This window comes from Mustela nivalis (assembly GCF_964662115.1).
Source record: "Mustela nivalis genome assembly, chromosome: 8".
Classification (NCBI taxonomy): domain Eukaryota; kingdom Metazoa; phylum Chordata; class Mammalia; order Carnivora; family Mustelidae; genus Mustela; species Mustela nivalis.
The window spans coordinates 75,006,307-75,023,602 of NC_139027.1; the positions used below are offsets into that span (position 1 = coordinate 75,006,307).

The 17,296-nt window shown below is 42.9% G+C and overlaps 1 protein-coding gene and 1 pseudogene across 2 annotated transcripts in view; both read left to right on the forward strand.

Moving 5' to 3' along the window:
• The window catches only part of LOC309872571 (uncharacterized protein), a 155,301-nt gene that overhangs the window by 1,634 nt on the left and 136,371 nt on the right, over positions 1–17,296 (forward strand). The gene's annotated exons all lie outside the window — the stretch shown is intronic.
• On the forward strand, positions 5,956–16,198 carry LOC309871943 (H/ACA ribonucleoprotein complex subunit 1 pseudogene; annotated as a pseudogene). Its single transcript has 2 exons — positions 5,956–5,970; positions 14,049–16,198. The product of its transcript is annotated as an H/ACA ribonucleoprotein complex subunit 1 pseudogene (transcript).

The following is a 17,296-nucleotide window of genomic DNA, read 5'->3' on the forward strand; positions in this document are numbered from 1 at the left end:
TCCTGTTTCCTCTCCACCCCCACCTCTATCCCCCCTTTCGCCAGGCTTTCGTTTTCTTTTTCCTTATTTATTTCCGACTTTTTTTGCGGAGTATTTCTTTCTGGAATATTGTTTGGCACCAAAACAACTCAAACCATATTCTTTGTAAGTAATCTAGAGGAGAGGTAAACAGCGACTGGTGAAGGAACAAAGATCCTGCAGTAGCCTCCTCTGCCCTGGTGCCTTGCTCTGGCCTCCCCTGGATGGCAGTGACCCCCCTAAGTCACTCAGTTCAGTAGATGCTTGGAGGTTTTGGTGAACCTGAATGGTGAGAACTGTCAGATCCCTATTATCTTGCCATACCCAGAACCCATTGGTTCAGCCAATCCCTTTCCCTGAGCTTCTGGGTCTGTCTTTGCCTCCCTGACTCTCCCCTTTCCCCGCACTTTGATGTAATTCAGCAAGTATTTAAGAGCAGATAGCTTTAGATGAGTAAGAGGGCTAGGTTATGAACTGGACTGGCTACTTGGAAATCTCTGCTTTGGTCCTGCTATCTCTTGAATTATTTAGAAGTCTGTTTTGAAATTTCTAGACTTATGGTCTGTTTATTTTTGTTGTTGGTGTTGTTTGGCTATCATTGTGTTTTTCATTTCTAATTTTATTGCACTTTGGTAAGTGAAGATGGTCTGAGTATTATTTTTGGGTGGAGGGATATATTAATCCCTGAGACTTTGGTCGACTTTGTGAATGTGTATTCTTTCAGAATGTAGTTCTAAATGTTTCTGTTAGATCAACCTGCGCTGTCTCCCAAATTATTGTTATTGTTATTTGAGAGAGAGAGCAACTGAGCAGGGTGGTGGGTACAGAGGGAGAGGGAGAGAGAATCTTAGGCTCCCTGCCCAGCATGAAGCCAAGTGCAGGGCTCAATTTTATGACCCTGAGATCATGACCTGAGCCAAAATTAAGAGATGGTTGCTTAACCACCTGAGCGGACCAGATGCCCCATCATTATTCTGATCTTAAAAAACTGATTAATATCTTGGTTTCTGAGAGTAATATGTTTTTGAGTCTCCACTGTAATTTTTGGTCAGTTTCTCCCTATTCTTTGAGCAGATTTCATTTTACATATTTTAAGTCTACATTTGCCGCTTCCAGTCGGCGACGGCGATGAGAGAAGAATTAGGCACAAACAAGTCAGCTGCAAAAGACTGGGAGCAGGGGACAACGGTCGAAAAAGACTGCTGCCCCGAGCAACTCCACAGTCTCACTTTTATTAGATAGAAAACAATAGCCAACAGAAGGATTGATGAAGGTCACACATTAGTCACGTCTTGCAGGTCAGCAAGGCTGAGGGTAATGTTTATAGTTAACCAAGCACATTCAAAGGACTCATCTAACAACGAGCACTTCTGGGAAGAGAAAGGAACGATCATGAAAAAGGGAAGCAGGCGGTTTTCGTTCCACCCTGAGCTGACCGGGCGTGCTCGGCTTTCCTGAAGCAGGCGGCGTTCCGCCCTGAGCGAGCCGGGCATCCCCAGCTATCCCCAGCTGCCCAGCTTCACGGTCGTACATCGTCCTTCTCCCCAAAGACCTGTTGTCAGTATCAGTGTTTCTTAAGGCCATGTCTAAATGTGCTTGGCAACTAGTAAAATCCTCCAGGGGTTATAGTTTAAGTAACAAATTGTTCCGAGGGGCAGCAGCATACATTGTTAGATGTAAAAAGCCTCATGACTATTTTACCTTCTTGTTATAGTGTCTCTTGATCAATATGAGCTATTTCTTCTTTGGTTCTTTTCATCTTGACTTTGACACCAATATTGCTATACCTTTGTGTGTTTGTTTATTTTCCAGGTGTTGTAAGTTGATCAAAAAGATGCCACGGGGTTCCTGGCTGGCTCAGTTAGTAGAGCATGCGGCTCTTGAGTTCAGGGTTGTGAATTTGAGCCCCACGTTGGTGGTAGAGATGACCTGAAAATAAAAGCTTAAAAAAAAAAAAAGTCACAATAACTCCTCTTCTCAAATCCATACACTTTGCAGTGTGACTTTGCCACTCGTCCCATCAAAGGTGAGTGTGTTTCCACAACCATGGCACATAGCTGGAGTTTGAAAATCTCCACTCTGAGAGCCCCTGTTTTTGAAAAAGAGATCAAGTCTTTCATGTTTCTGTAACTATTGCTATGTTAATACATACTCCTAACATCTTATTACCTCTTTTCTAATTGGCACGCTGTGTTAGTTCCCTATTGCTGTTAAGACAAATTACTACAAACTTAGCAGGGCTTACAATGACGTTTGTTATACTTCTGTCTGTCAGAAGTCTGAATGGGTCTTTCTGGCTAAAGTATTGTCTTCTGGGGGCTCGAGGAAAGAACCTGTTTTTCTTGTGTTTCCCAGCTTCTAGAAGCCACCTGCGTTCTTTAGGTCAAGTCCCTTCCTCCATCGCTTAAGGGCACCCCTCTTTATCACACCTCTCTCCTGCCTCCCTCTTTCCCTTATACTAACATTTGTGATTACATTGGGCCCATCTCTAATCAGGATATCCTTTCCTCTCTAATCTCTTAGTATAATCACACAGCACAAGTCCCTTTTATCATGTTAGTGTGACATAGTCACAGATTCTGGGGATTAGGACATGGAGGTCTTTGGAAAGGGGAGTGGATGGGCGGGCGCGGCATTATTCTGTCTACACACATCCCTCCTCCTTGTTTTCTTCTTTTTTTTCCTCCCTCTTTATTTCCGAGCCAGGATGCTCATGGCTATGAGTAACAGAAACCCCAGTTAAACAGTGGCTTAACCAATAGAAAGTTACAGGCTCGTTTACCTGGATATCTGATGGGAAAATGGTCCCTGATGGGACCAACCGTGTCATCATGGACTCTGATTCTTCCCATCCTCCAGATCTGCTATCTGCAGCATCAGCTTTATCCCAAGGCTGCTTCTTTGAGGGGTCAAGGGATGTAAAGTATCCGTAGCTTTTTCCTGTAGACCAGGGGTTCCTGACCTTGACACCCCTGATTTTGGGGGCTGAATGGTTTTTGCAGGAGGCTGTCCTTTGCATTCTAGGATATTTAGCACATCCATGGTTCCTCTCCCTTGGATGCCAGAGTTCTTTTCCATTTGGGACAATTGAAAATGTCTCCAGACATTGCCCAATGTCTGTGGGGGTCAAAATTGTTCCCCAGGGGATTCCTGGGTGGCTCAGCAGTTAAGCATCTGCCTTTGGCTCAGGTCATGATTCCAGCATCCTGGGATCGAGTCCCACATCAGGCTCCTTGCTTGGCTGGGAGCCTGCTTCTTCCTCTGCCTCTGCCTGCCACTCTGTCTGCCTGTGTTCTCTCTCTCTCTCTCTCTGACAAATACATAGATAAAATCTTAATAAAAAAAATTGCTCACCAGGTGAGAACTGGGTGCGTTTACTGGCAATTTAAGGCTCACATGACCATACCCGAACCAGTTATTGGGGCAAAGAGAGTGGGCCAATCTGATTTAGTCAAATTAAGATTTGTACTTGAAGCTGGAGGTGGGGTCGGTTTCCCCCAAAGTCTGTGGCCACGGAGAAGGAGTGAGATCCTTACACAAAACCCTGGCTCATGACTGGGAGGTAGGAAATGTTGTCTGGGAGGTAGCTAGTCATGTCCAGTATACCTGGCTTTTGATTACATTTTCTTTGATCCATTTTTCCTGCTGTATTCTATTCCCATGTGTCTAGGGGTTATTCTCTAAATATATGCATCTATTTAAATTTGTACATTTCTAATAATGTGTATTGTTAAACAACATCTATATCCAGCCCTAGAACTTAAAGCAAGAACAAAGGAATCTGGGCAAGCTTTAGCTTCCTTCTGGAATCCCCTACTGACAATTTCCATATTGATTTTGTTTAGATTATTATTTAAAAATTTTATATGGGCAATACTTAGATATCTTCATATGTTTCCCTAATGTATTAACTTGCAATTACTTTTTTTTTTTTTAAGATTTTATTTATTTACTTGACAGGCAGAGAGATCACAAGTAGGCAGAGAGGCAGGCAGAGAGAGTGGGTGGAAGCAGGCTCCCTGCTGAGCAGAGAGCGGATGTGGGGCTTGATTCCAGGACCCTGAGATCACGACCTGAGCCGAAGGCAGAGGCTTTAACCCACTGAGCCTCCCAGGCGCCCCTAACATGTAATTACTTCTTATATTCCATACATTTTGGGGGAATTATTCTGTGAGTCTGTGTGTGTCTTTCTTCGGATCCTGGAAATTCTTGGTTTTTATAAAAAAAAATTGTTTCTCATCTATTCTATTATCTACTTCTAAAAAAATTTTTTTTTTGATGGTTGCTAGAATTTTTAGATCTTATCGCATGTCATTGAACTTTCCTTTCTTTTCCCCATCTCCCTTTGCCGTGCCTTCTGGGACTATTCTTCAGCCTCATCTTCCAGCTTATCATTTTTCCATTGAGTTCAAGTCTTCTACGGTTCAGCCCATCTGATGAAGTCCCAGAACCTAAGTCAGGTTCGGTGGGGTGAGGAGGTTTGGAGCCGAGGACTAAAGAAAGAATTCTTAAGACGTCGTTGGTGCAAAAGGTGATTTATTAGAGCACGGGGACAGGGCCCGTGGGCAGGCGAAGATGCGGCTGCCCCGGGTTGTGAGGAGTGGCTGGTTATATACATAGGAGTTGGGTAAGTGAGGATAAAGGGGTGTTCAGAGGGACTATTGGGGCAAAGAATACTATCAGGATATTGAAGGCCTGGTTACTATCAAGTAAAGACAATTGAGATTCTCCTGGTGGAATGTTACATTCCTGCTATCAAGCATCCTTGTTAATGAGATTTAGGTTTAGAAGAAATTTAACTTTATTTACTTTTCCTTCTACCTCCGCCTCCTTTGGTTTTTTATGGAGGGGAGGGTGGTTCAGCCAGCCTCCTGCTTCCTCATCACATCTACTGGGTTTTAAATGTCAGTGGTATCATATTTTTATTTATAAAGACTTTAATTGGCATCCTCCTACAACTGGTTATCTTCATTTCATGGATGTAATACTCACCCTTATTTCTTTGAGGAAACTGTTGTCAGGTGTGAACTCTCTATCAGTGAAGGTAATATTAGTTGCTGTAACAGGTAAAGCCCACCCTAGAGTCAGTGGCTTAACACAATGACGGTTCATTCCTCATTCCTATGAGGCTCAGCCAGGGAGGCCGTTCTACCCCACACATTTGTGGATCTGATTTGACAGAAGTTGACACAGGACCTTGCCTCCTTCATCAGGTAGCTGCTTCTCCATTTACAGGTTAGAAGGTTGAAGCTGAGAGTCTTAACTTGGGCCCCCCAAGGTGCACAGCTAGTAAGTAGAGGCACCTGAATATAAAGAACTGGCATCAAGCCCCGTGCTTTTTCTCCCCTGTATAGTCTTTCTTTAAGATTTTACTTATTTAGAGAGAGAGAGCGCGCACGCATGAATGGGGGGGAAGGAGAAGAAGACTCCCCACTTCTTAAAGAGTTCTGCCTCTGATCCACTCCAGAGGGGATGGGGTATGGTGATGTTGGGGGGATTTGGTTCTAAAACTAGTAAGGCAAAAGTTGCATATAGGTAAAATCAAATTAGAGTATTTTTTATATCCCTTATAAAGCACAGTATGCGGTAATTCTTAGACATGAAAGCTTGGGAACCACTTAGCTAGAACCACCAAAGGGAGTCACAGAAGGAAAATCAATATGGCAGATGCTTGGACCTTTAGTCTCTTCTGCTCTTAAGATAACCCCTGTCTTTCTGAGTGAACAGAGGGTGGGTTGTTCTCAAACCGTTCCTGTTTGCCTGCAGGGTTACTCCATTCTTTGTGATAATGAAGCCCTTTGTGCCAGTAATTTAGTTATTGTCTCCCAGCTCGAAAAGCATGGTTTATATTCTGCATTGTGTTGCCAACTCCACTGAAGCTTCCCCGCTGGTTCTACTGGGCCCTGCCAGTTGAGGTACTGGAGGGAGTCTGCGACGATGGGGCTGGGTTGTGTAAGGGGCTGGCTCCTCCCTTCTTGTTTTCTATTGTTGCCCTGCCTCCCTGTGGCTCCTGGGTGCTTCCCTTAGCTTCCCTGTCCTGTCCTCTGCAACTTGCAGTTTCCCTGTTCTTGCAGAATCAGCTTTAATATGACCCCATCAGAGATGTCAGCGAAGCTGGTGTGCCCCTTTGGAGGTCAGAGTGTCAATTCTGCACAAGTCCTCCCCGACCTGCCAAGTTTTTGTAATTGTTTCTTCTTTGGTTCCCCTCAGCCCTAGGGGTGGTAGCTGCTGCTTCCAGCTTCTATGGCTTCTATGGTGGTGTCTGATACTGCAGAACTTTCTTTTCTTTTTTTTTTTTTTAAAGATTTTATTTATTTATTTGACAGAGATCACAAGTAGGCATAGAGGCATAGAGGCAGGCAGAGAGAGAGAGAGGAGGAAGCAAGCTCCCCGCCAAGCAGAGAGCCCGATGTGGGACTCGATCCCAGGACTCTGAGATCATGACCTGAGCCGAAGGCAGCAGCTCAACTCACTGAGCCACCCAGGCGCCCTCTTTTCTTTTTTTTTTTTTTTAATATTTTATTTATTTATTTGACAGAGAGAAAGAGAGAGAGTGTCACCAGAGAGAGGGGGGAAGCAGGCTCCCCGCTGACCCGCTGAGCGGAGAGCCTGATGCGGGGCTCAATCCCAGGACCCTGAGATCATGACCTGAGCCAAAGGCAGAGGCCACTGAGCCACCCAGGCGACCCCTGCAGAACGCTTTCTTTTTTTTGGCTTTTCAGTTACTTAGTTAACAGTTCTCTGTAATAGGCTCTTTGTTAAGTAACTGACTTGGTTTCTGTCTACCAACTGGTATATTTTTATATGCTTAATTTTACATATTAAAAAAATTACTTGGGGCACCTGGGTGACTCACTTGGTTAGGCATCCAACCCTTGATTTTGGCCCAGGTCATGATCTTAGGGTCATGAGATCGAACCCTGCCCTGGGCTCTGCACTGTGTGAAGCCTGCTTAAGATTCTCTCTTCCTCTGCCCCTGCTTTTTGTTTATGGTTGTGATTTGTAACCCAGGGAGGGTTAGGTCTTAAAATTAGGGCATCAAATAATAAAAGTGGTTGGCCCTCCCATATATTGCCTCTAATATGATCATAGTTGGCTGTTGGCCCTGGGATGGAGCCGTCTGTGACCTCTGCTGATACCCTACCAGATAGTGCAGGGCAGGTTAGGAGAAAGCCCTTTGTCTGCACTGTGGTTACTATTTGCTTTCCAGAGCTCTGTAAATAGAACAGGAAGCTTATGTCTCCCTGCTCCTCAGAGGTGGGAGATCCTTGGGGATATACTCATACTCATAGGCTAGCTCTGCTTTCAGTTTAGCTTATATATCTGTTCCATTTCCATTTTCTCTGGCTCCAGGGCCAGTGGGCTCTCCCCTACTCTTTCTTCCCTCCTCCCTCCCATGAAGACAGTCTACAGCTTCTCTTTGCCAGGGGCCACTGAATGCTCCCTCCCTTCAAATCACTGGTAGACACTCCCCACCACCTCAACCCTCCACCTCCCAAAAGCCTGTGGCATTCCCTTAATTTTTCCTGGCATGGGTCCTACATGCTTTGGGTGAGAGTGGGGACCCTTAAGAATTCTAGGACACTGTAGACAGTGGCCAACCTAGGCATTTCTTGTAGTACATGTGTCCTGGAGGAATTCACACCTGCTACCCACAGAGGAAGAAACTGAGAAATAATCAGTGACTCCTACAACTTAATAGAATAGACCCAAACCACGCCCTCCAAAAAAGCCAACAGAGTGATGGGTGAAAGATTTGAACAAACATTTCACAAATAGCCAATAGGTATGATGAGGGAGCAGGAGACTGCCTGAAGACAAAGCAAAAGCTGGCGCCTTGCACCCCCCTCTCCATCCGCTCCCCCTCAGTCACATGTGTAGCATCTCTCAGGCAGCCCTGGTTCCATGAACAATAAGCAAATAGTTAACTTGCAGAGCTCACAATCCTGCTAGACAGGAGTCTCCCTTGGCTTACAAATGTCCTAAATCTCACTAACAAAGACGATTGATAGCAGGATTGTGACATCCCACCAAAAAGTCTCCCAACTATCTTAATGTTAATGGCTGGTCTAAAGACAACATTGATCCAGCAGTAGGCCTGGGACATCCTGGCACCTTGTAGGCCCTCTTTAGCATATGAAAACTCCGTTGAAACCTTCCTTCCCCTCCCCTTCCCCCCAACCGCAGGGTACATAACCTGCCATTCCTCACAACCCGGGGCAGCAGCTCTTCCTGCCCACGGGTCCTGTCCCCGTGCTTTAATAAACCACCATTTTGCACCAGAGATATCTCAAGAATTCTTTCTTGGTCATCGGCTCCAGACCTTAGCCCACCGAACCTCACCTAGGTTCTAGAACTTCATCAGGTACATCTAAAATGCTCAACACTGGGGCGCCTGGATGGCTCAATGGGTTGAGCCTCTGCCTTTGGCTCAGGTCCTGATCGCAGGGTCCTGAGATCACGCCCTGCATCAGACTCTGCTCTGCGGGGGAGCCTGCTTACCCCCCACCCCCCGCCTGCCTCTCTGCCTACTTGTCATCTCTCTCTCTCTATCAAATAAATAAAAATAAAATCTTTTAAAAAAATGTTCAACACCGCTAGTCGTCAAGGATATACAAATTAAATCTACAAAGAGATGCTATTACATACCTAGCAGAATGAATACAGTTAAAGACTAACAATATGAAGCACTGACAAGGATGTAGAGATTAGAAGATCCGACATCGCTGGTGAGAGTGTAAAATGGCACGACTACTTTGAAAATAAGGGTCTGGAAGTTTCTTATAAAATATAGAACTTCATCAAAGTTAAAAACTTTTGCTCATCAAAGCTCACTATCAAGAGAGGGAAAAGGCAACCCACAAAATGGAGAAAATATTTGCAAATCATATTATCAAGTAAAGGATTACTATCCATATGTAAAGAACTCTTAAAACTCAACAGGGGCAAAGGATTTGAAGACCATTCTCCAAGGATAAACAAATGGCCCATCAGCACATGAAAAGATGCTCAATACCACTGATTAAGGAAAAGCAGATCAAGACCATATGAGGTACTACCTAATGCCCATTGGAATAACTCTCACTAAAAAACACCCAAATAGGAAATCTGTATTTGTGGGGAAACTGAAACTCTTGTGCATTACTTGTGGGAATGTAAATGGTGCAGCTGCTGATAAAAACAGTATGGTAGTTTCTCAAAAAATTCAACAGAATTGGAATGCCTGGGTGGCTTAGTAGGTTAAGCATCTGCCTTCAGGTCAGATCATAATCTCAGGGTTCTGGGATTGAGTCCTGGGATCAAGCTCCAGGTTCTGGGATCGAGTGCTGGGAGAGAACTCTAGGACTGAGCCCCAGGATTGAATCCCAAATGGGGCTCCCTGCTCAGCGGTCTGCTTCTCCCTCTGCCCCTCCTCCCACTCATGCTTACACTCTCTCTCTGAAGTAAATAAAATATGTTTAAAAATTTAAACAGAATTATAATCCAGCAATTGCACTTCTGGGTGTAGATCTAAAAGTGAAAGCAGGAACTTGAACAGATACCTGTGCACTTCTGTTCATAGTAGTAGTATTTGCAGCAACCCAAAGGTGGAAGCGACCGAAGTTTCCATTGACTGAAGAATGGATAAAGAAAATGTGACCTAGGGACGCCTGGGTGGCTCAGTTGGTTAAGCAGCTGCCTTCGGCTCAGGTCATGATCCCAGCGTCCTCGGATCGAGTCCCACATCGGGCTCCTTGCTCCGCAGGGAGCCTGCTTCTCCCTCTGACTCTGCCTTCCACTCTGTCTGCCTGTGCTCACTTTCGCTCGCGCTCTCTCTCTGACAAATAAATAAAATCTTAAAAAAAAAAAAAAAAAACTTAAAAAAAAAAAAAAAGAAAATGTGACCTAGATACCACGTTTTATTTATATATATATAATCATATATATGATTATATATAATCATATAACATATCATATCATATATATGATTATATATAATATATTAATATATATGATATATATATCTATATATCTATCTATGATGGGATATTACACTAACAAAAGGAATGAAATTTTGACACATCCTGTAATACGGGTAAACCTTGAAAACATTATGCTAACTGAAATAAGCCAGACACCAAAGGACAAATTTTAAATTATTCCACTTATGAGATACCTAGAATAGTCAAGTTTGTAGAGATAGGAGGTAGAATAATGGTTGCTAGGGCCTGTGGAGAGGGGGAAGAGGTATTCTTTTTTTAACAGGCACAGATTTTCAGTTTAGGATAATGAAGAAGTTCTGGAGATGGATAGTGGTGATGGTTGTATAATGGTATAAATGTAATTAATGCCACTGAATTGTGCACTTAAAAATAGCTAAAATGGCAAATTTTATGTTTGTAAGTTTTGATATAAAAATTGCTTTTACGGGGTGCCTGGGTGGCTCATTTGGTTAAGTGTCTGCCTTTGGCTCAGGTCATGATCTTGGGGTCCTAGAATCGAGCCCCATGTCAGGCTCCCTGCTTAGCGGGGAGTCTATTTCTCCCTCTCCCTCTGCTGCTCCCCCAGCTTGTGCTCTCCTTCTGTCCGTGTCAAATGAATAAATAAAATCTTTTTTAAAAAGTTTTTTTAAAAATTCTTTTACAAAAACTATACATAATCCTACCCTATGATCCAGCAATTTCACTCCTGTATTTACCCGAAAGGAATGAAAACGAAAAGACGTGCACAAGAATGCTCTTGGCAGTTCTACTTATGAAAGCTCCAAGCCAGAAATAACCCAAGATGCCTATTTATTTATTATTCTTTCCAAGATGTCCATTAATAGGAGAATGGCAAAATCATGGGTTGTTAACCTTCCAAGTAAAAATTGCCAGTTTATTTTATCAGCAAAAAATGGGTTTATTCAGGAATAAAAGAGAATAGCAATCTGGGACAAACAAGCTGGGACAAAACCGGAGGCAAGTCTGGGGAACAAAGGAGAGGTACAAAGTTGCAAATTCAGAAACCATGACTGTGGATAAGAGTCTTGTCAGCTAGTAGTTCAGATAAAAGACTTTTGTGAATTCTGAAACTTCTAGCCCTTCAGAAATACTCACAGGATCACAATGTGGTTGTTTCTGAAAAGGTCATAATCAGAGGAGGTTTCCTCCTTTTGCAAGGGATTGGGAAACACAGACAAAGGGCATTTTCTTTCCCTAGCAGAGACAGAGAAGCAATGGACCTGATGCCTGGTCTGGACATCTTGGGAAAGCTGTCTGCTCAGATGTTATCTGTTTCAGTTCCCAGAAATCTTTACTTTTAGGTCATCAGACGGTGTGCAGGTGCAGCCAGGGTGCCGTGCTTTCTTCAGATATGTCATGCGGATCCAAGGGTCTAGTCCCTTATTTATGATGTACATGTGTATAGCAGTGCCAAGAGGGTGGGGATTAGGATCCCCGTGTGTTCTGGTATCCACGACAGTCACAGGTCATGGTCATTGATCCAGTATTATTGACAGTGCCCCTCTTGCTCTCAGAAACATCCCTGTTTGGAGGATGACTTACAGGATCATGTGCAAACTCTTGATGTATCTGAGGCAGTCTGGGTGTCAAGGGGCCACGATTCAGGGAGAAGAGAAGTGCCCTGAGGTAAGTGTGACACCAGGAGTGCAGTTCCTCCCTGATGAGTTGGCCCATAGGTAAGTGGGAGGGACAACGAGGAGGAAAAGCTGGGCAGAGAGTAGTACTTCTCAAGAGTAATATATGATTTAAAAAATACGTCTTGGGGTGGCTGGGTGGCTCAGTGGGTTAAAGCCTCTGCCTTCGGCTCGGGTGATGGTCCCAGGGTCCTGGGATCGAGCCCCACATCGGGCTCTCTGCTCTGTGGGGAGCCTGCTTCCTCCTCTCTCTGCCTGCCTCTCTGCCTAGTTGTGATCTCTCTCTGTCAAATAAATAAATAAAATAAATTAAAAAATTAAAAAATACTTCTGAGTCTAAAAGAGCATTAAAAAAAAAGAGAGATTTTATTTATTTACGTGACAGACAGAGAGAGAGAGCACACAAGCAGGGGGAAACAACAGGCAGAGAGAGACAGGGAAGCAGTCTCTCTGGATCAGGGAGCCCAATTAGGGGCTCGATCCCAGGGCCCTGGAATCATGACCTGAGCTGAAGGCAGAGCTTAACTGACTGAGCCACCCAGGCATCTCTAAAAGAGCTTTTTAAATAAATTTATAATAAAAAGTCTAAGTAATATGAAAAGCACAGCATCATAGTTAAAATGGCAGCTATTTTTCTATCTTAATGGTACATAAAATAATGTATATTTCCCAGTTTAGGGATCTTAGAGTTGTTAAATATGGTATATTTGTTCTCATGTAGGAGTGTCTCTAAAGAACAGATTCCTAGAACCTGCTGGGTCAGAGGATAAGTGCATTGGACAGATTCTGCTGGCCTGTCTTAGAAACAAAGAACAACAGTGTCTGATTCCCCCACTCTTACGAGCATTGGGTGTTAGCAGTCTTTTAAGTTTCTCCTCATCTGATGGGGTCTTACCAGATCTTCATTTCGGCTTCAGTCCAGTGTGAAGGGGTCTGTGTTTCCCCAAATTATCCTACCCCACTCCTGAGTGTAGTCGGTTCAGTCCGCATCACATTTCCCTGGAGGTTAGGCCTTGGGACCCACACATCTTTCTCCTCCTTGAGGGAAAATAGAGGGTCATTTCTCCCACGTGGTGCTGGAGAGGACTGTGGACTAAATAGCATAGGAGGGGATTTCAGATGCTGCCTGATCCCGGGGGTTCTAAAAGGCATTCGAGGTGGTGCACCCTGTTACAGATGGCAGTGGTATCTTTCAAACTTCTAGTTTGAAAAAAGTAATGAAAGTAATTCTTCAGACAGCCTCTTGCTCTGTGAACATGGGATCCCTCTGGGAGCCTCCCATGCATTTCCCAGCACCCACAGTGGCACCCGGGTGTGTGCATAGGACTCAGGTTCTCCCCTGGATCCTCTGTGGGTTTTGATTACTCTATGGCAACTTTTTTTAGTCCTATACTGGTTAATATATGCTCACAACAGAATGCTGGCTAAAAATATAAAATGTGAAAAGTTTGCTGAAATAAAGCAAATGAAGACCGTAACATGAAAATTCTACACGATGACTTAAGATGATCTTCATTCAATAGGTGTGCAAATTGCCTTCAGCTGATCAAAATGTTTATCTGGCTAGTCCTGATATCTCTTCCATGTCAGATACCAAAGCCAAAAAAGAGAAAATAGAGAGGCCATTCTATCCAATATAGTCTTTCATTATTAGAAATAAACATGAGCGAGACCCACTTCATATTATTTGTAGAATGATGTTTGCACAAAGCAGCCTGAACCCTTCTGTTTTATCTCATTGTTTGGACACAAAAACATGAAAGTAATAAAAATAGACTAGTTTTTTTTTAAGGTGCAAAAAGCACAAATCCCAAGCATTCATTTAGAAAAGCGGTTTTTGTCTATTTTTTTTTTTTTTAAGATTTTTATTTATCTATTTGATAGACAGAGAGAGATCACAAGAAGGCAGAGAGGCAGGGGGAAGCAGGCTCCCCGCTGAGCAGAGAGCCCGATGCGGGGCTTGATCCCAGGACCCTGAGATCATGACCTGAGCCGAAGACAGAGGCTTAAACCACTGAGCCACCCAGGCGCCCCTGTCTATTTTTGATACTGTCAAGAGTCATTAAATTTCATACACTAATACCAAATATGATCAATGTTCTTTTTTAAAGATTTTATTTATTTATTTGACAGACAGAGATCACAAGTAGGCAGAGCGGCAGGCAGAGAGAGAGGAGAAAGGAGGAAGCAGGCTCCTCATTGAGCAGAGAGCGCGATGCGGGGCTCGATCCCAGGATCCTGGGATCATGACCTGAGCTGAAGGCAGAGGCTTTAATCCACTGAGCTACCCAGGCGCCCCTGATCAATGTTCTTTTAAAAGTTATTTGTTAATAGCACTGTTGATGGGAATGCAAACTGGTGCAGCCACTCTGGAAAACACTGTGGAAGTTCCTCAAGAAAATATTAAAAATAGAGAGGTGGCAGTGGCGGCCGAGGAGGATTTGGACGAGGAGGTGGCCGCGGAGGCTTTAACAAAGGCCAGGACCAAGGACCTCCGGAACATGTAGTTTTATTAGGAGAGTTCCTGCATCACTGTGAAGATGACATAGTTTGTAAATGTACTGCAGATGAAAATAAGGTGCCTTATTTCAATGCTCCAGTTTATTTAGAGAACAAAGAACAGATTGGTAAAGTGAATGAAATATTTGGACAACTTAGAGATTTTTATTTTTCTGTTAAATTGTCAGAAAATATGAAGGCATCTTCCTTTAAAAAACTGCAGAAATTTTATATACACCCATATAAACTGTTACCACTGCAGAGGTTTTTACCTCGACCTCCAGGTGAGAAGGGCCCTCCAAGAGGTGGGTGGCAGGGGCGGTTGAGGAGGAGGAAGAGGCCGTGGTTTCAGAGGTGGAAGAGGAGGTGGAGGCTTCAGAGGAGGAAGGGGGATGGTGGTTTCAGAGGGAGAGGACATTAAGTAGAACAGTTGGCAGAGAAACTTTCTACATGAACTACTTCTATGGATCAGAAACTTGTTTCTTGAGCAAGTCTTGAAGAACTGGTCGTTTTCTGACAGTGGAATTAAAATGTCAATGCCATGCAAAAATGAGTGCAACAGAATAGGTGATTTTGCTCTAAAAGAGTATGAACAAATGTTATAATGTTTTGTACAATGCTTGGAACTCTGTGGGTTCTTAATAAACGGGCAGTTTCCATTTGAAGCATACTTGGAGTTTTTAAAATAAAATGTTTTATTCTTTAAGTTGTAACAGAGCAGCTGTGTTTATTAAAACAGGGCTATTTTTGAAGCTAAAAGGTACAACTAAGCTTAAACTCAGTGGATTTCAGATAGAAAAAATTATTTGTTTACATATGTAACTGATCTTTAAAAAAGTAGGTTAGTGGAACAGTACTTTAACGTTTTTTATAAATTAACACCCCCTTTCAAAATCTTTGCCTTTTGTTTGTGAAAACAATACCTTTTATTGCATTTCACTTGTGTATGTAAGAGTTACTAAAGCATTTTCTTTAATTATGATTAATAATTGATTAGCAAATTTTTGTTTTGATTATGAATCTATTAAAGTTGGAACAGCTCCGTTCACGTGAGAACTGAAGTTCAAGAAATTTCTGGAGACGTGTTCAGTTCTCATTCAACATAGAGGAATCTTGAAAGTTTTACTGAATGTTTTTGTTTTACATTTTAAAAGAAATTCTAAAGGTTTAAGATGTTATTTATCATTAAAAAAAGATGTTATTCATTATATAAAAAAAGAAAATATTAAAAATAAAACTACCCTACGATTCAGCAATTCACCACTCCGTACTTACCCAAAGAAAACAAAAATACTAATTCAAAGGTTTACATGCACTCTGATGTTTATAGCAGCAATAACTACAATAGCTAAATTATGGAAACAGGGCGCCTGGGTGGCTCAGTGGGTTAAGCCGCTGCCTTCGGCTCAGGTCATGATCTCAGGGTCTTGGGATAGAGTCCCGCATCAGGCTCTCTGCTCAGCAGGGAGCCTGCTTCCCTCTCTCTCTGTCTCTGCCTGCCTCTCCATCTACTTGTGATTTCTCTCTGTCAAATAAATAAATAAAATCTTTAAATTATGGAAACAGCCCAAATGTCTATCAACTGATGAATGGATAAAGAAGATACATGGTGTGTACAGACACACACACAAATATTACTCAGGCATAAACAAGAATGAAATTTTGCCATTTGCAATGACATGGCTGGAGCTAGAGAGTATTAGGCTAAGTGAAATAAGTCAGGCAGAGAAAGACAAATACCCATATGATTTCACTCATATGTGGAACTTAAGAAATAAAACAAATGAGCAAAGGGGAGGAAAAAAGGCGGGGGGGCAGAATCTTAACTACAGAGAACAAATTGATGGTTGCCAGAGGGGAGGCGGATGTGGGGATGGGTTAAAATAAGCGATGGGGTTTAAGGTTTGCACTTGCTTGATGAAAACCAGGTGTGGTATAGTGTTGAATCACTATCTTGTACACCTGAAACTAATATTACACTGTATTATGTTAACTAACTGGAATTTAAATAAAATTTTTAAAAATTTATTTGTTAACAAAGCACGATTTTCCCTTGCGTAAATAAAGTGAATGAAACATTCTGGACTACATGGTAAATGGAAATAGGTTTAGATTAGTCTTTATATTTTAGGCATTACTGGAGATTGTTTTAAAATTATACATATATCTAAAATAACTTTATTTTTAGAATTATTTACTTACTTTTTTAAAAAAGATTTTATTTGATAGAGACACAGCAAGAGAAGGAGCACAAGCAGGGAGAGTGGGAGAGGGAGAGGCAAGCCTCTCACCAAGCAGGGAGCCCAATGCGGGGCTCAATCCCAGGACCCTGGGATCATGACCTGAGCCGAAGGCAGATGCTTAATGACTGAGCCACCCAGGAGCCCCAATAACTTTATTTTTAAAGTGACTTATACACATCATGAAAATTATTATGTGATTCAGTAATCTCAAGATGTTGGCAAGTATATACACGATGAAAAGAGTTCTCCAGTCAAGATAGGCGAGAGAGCTCTTATTTGGTCTCGATCCCTCAGATTATAGATGAAGAAGCTGATGTCCAGAGAGGGTAAGAGATTTACTTAAGGTCACACAACCAGGAAGAGTCACAGCTCAGACTCTTAATTCATGGCTCTTTAAAGGCAGTCCATATGAATTGATTGAAGGTCTTAGGAGACTTCTTGCTGGAAAATTCTCTCTGGTAGCAGAGGTTCTGACACTGCGCAACGCCTTCTCCCCCCCCCCCCCCCCCAACATGTTCAGCATTGCCTTTAACCGGGTCCTTCCTTTTAGAGCCCTGTTTTCCTTGGGGACTAAGCTATTTTAGTTCTCCAAGTCTGTAGGGGATGCTGCCTTCCCCTCCCATGCAACCAGATGAGTTAATATCTCCACAACCAATGAAAGAGTAAATCCAGGATGGGAGGAGTGAGAGGGAAGTGGACCACCAGGGGCCAGCCTTGCTGCTCATGGTTCACCAGGTGCGTTCTACCTGAGGGACTTGGAGGAAGAGCAGGCTCTGGAGATGCTACTGGATTTGAGACGACACTATATATAGGTCCACCATTTACTTTCTTGTTCATCAGGAAATAACCCCTTTCAATTTAAAATTTAAAAATTTGGGGGGCCTGGCCAACTCCGTTGGTGTAGCATGCAAGTCTTGAT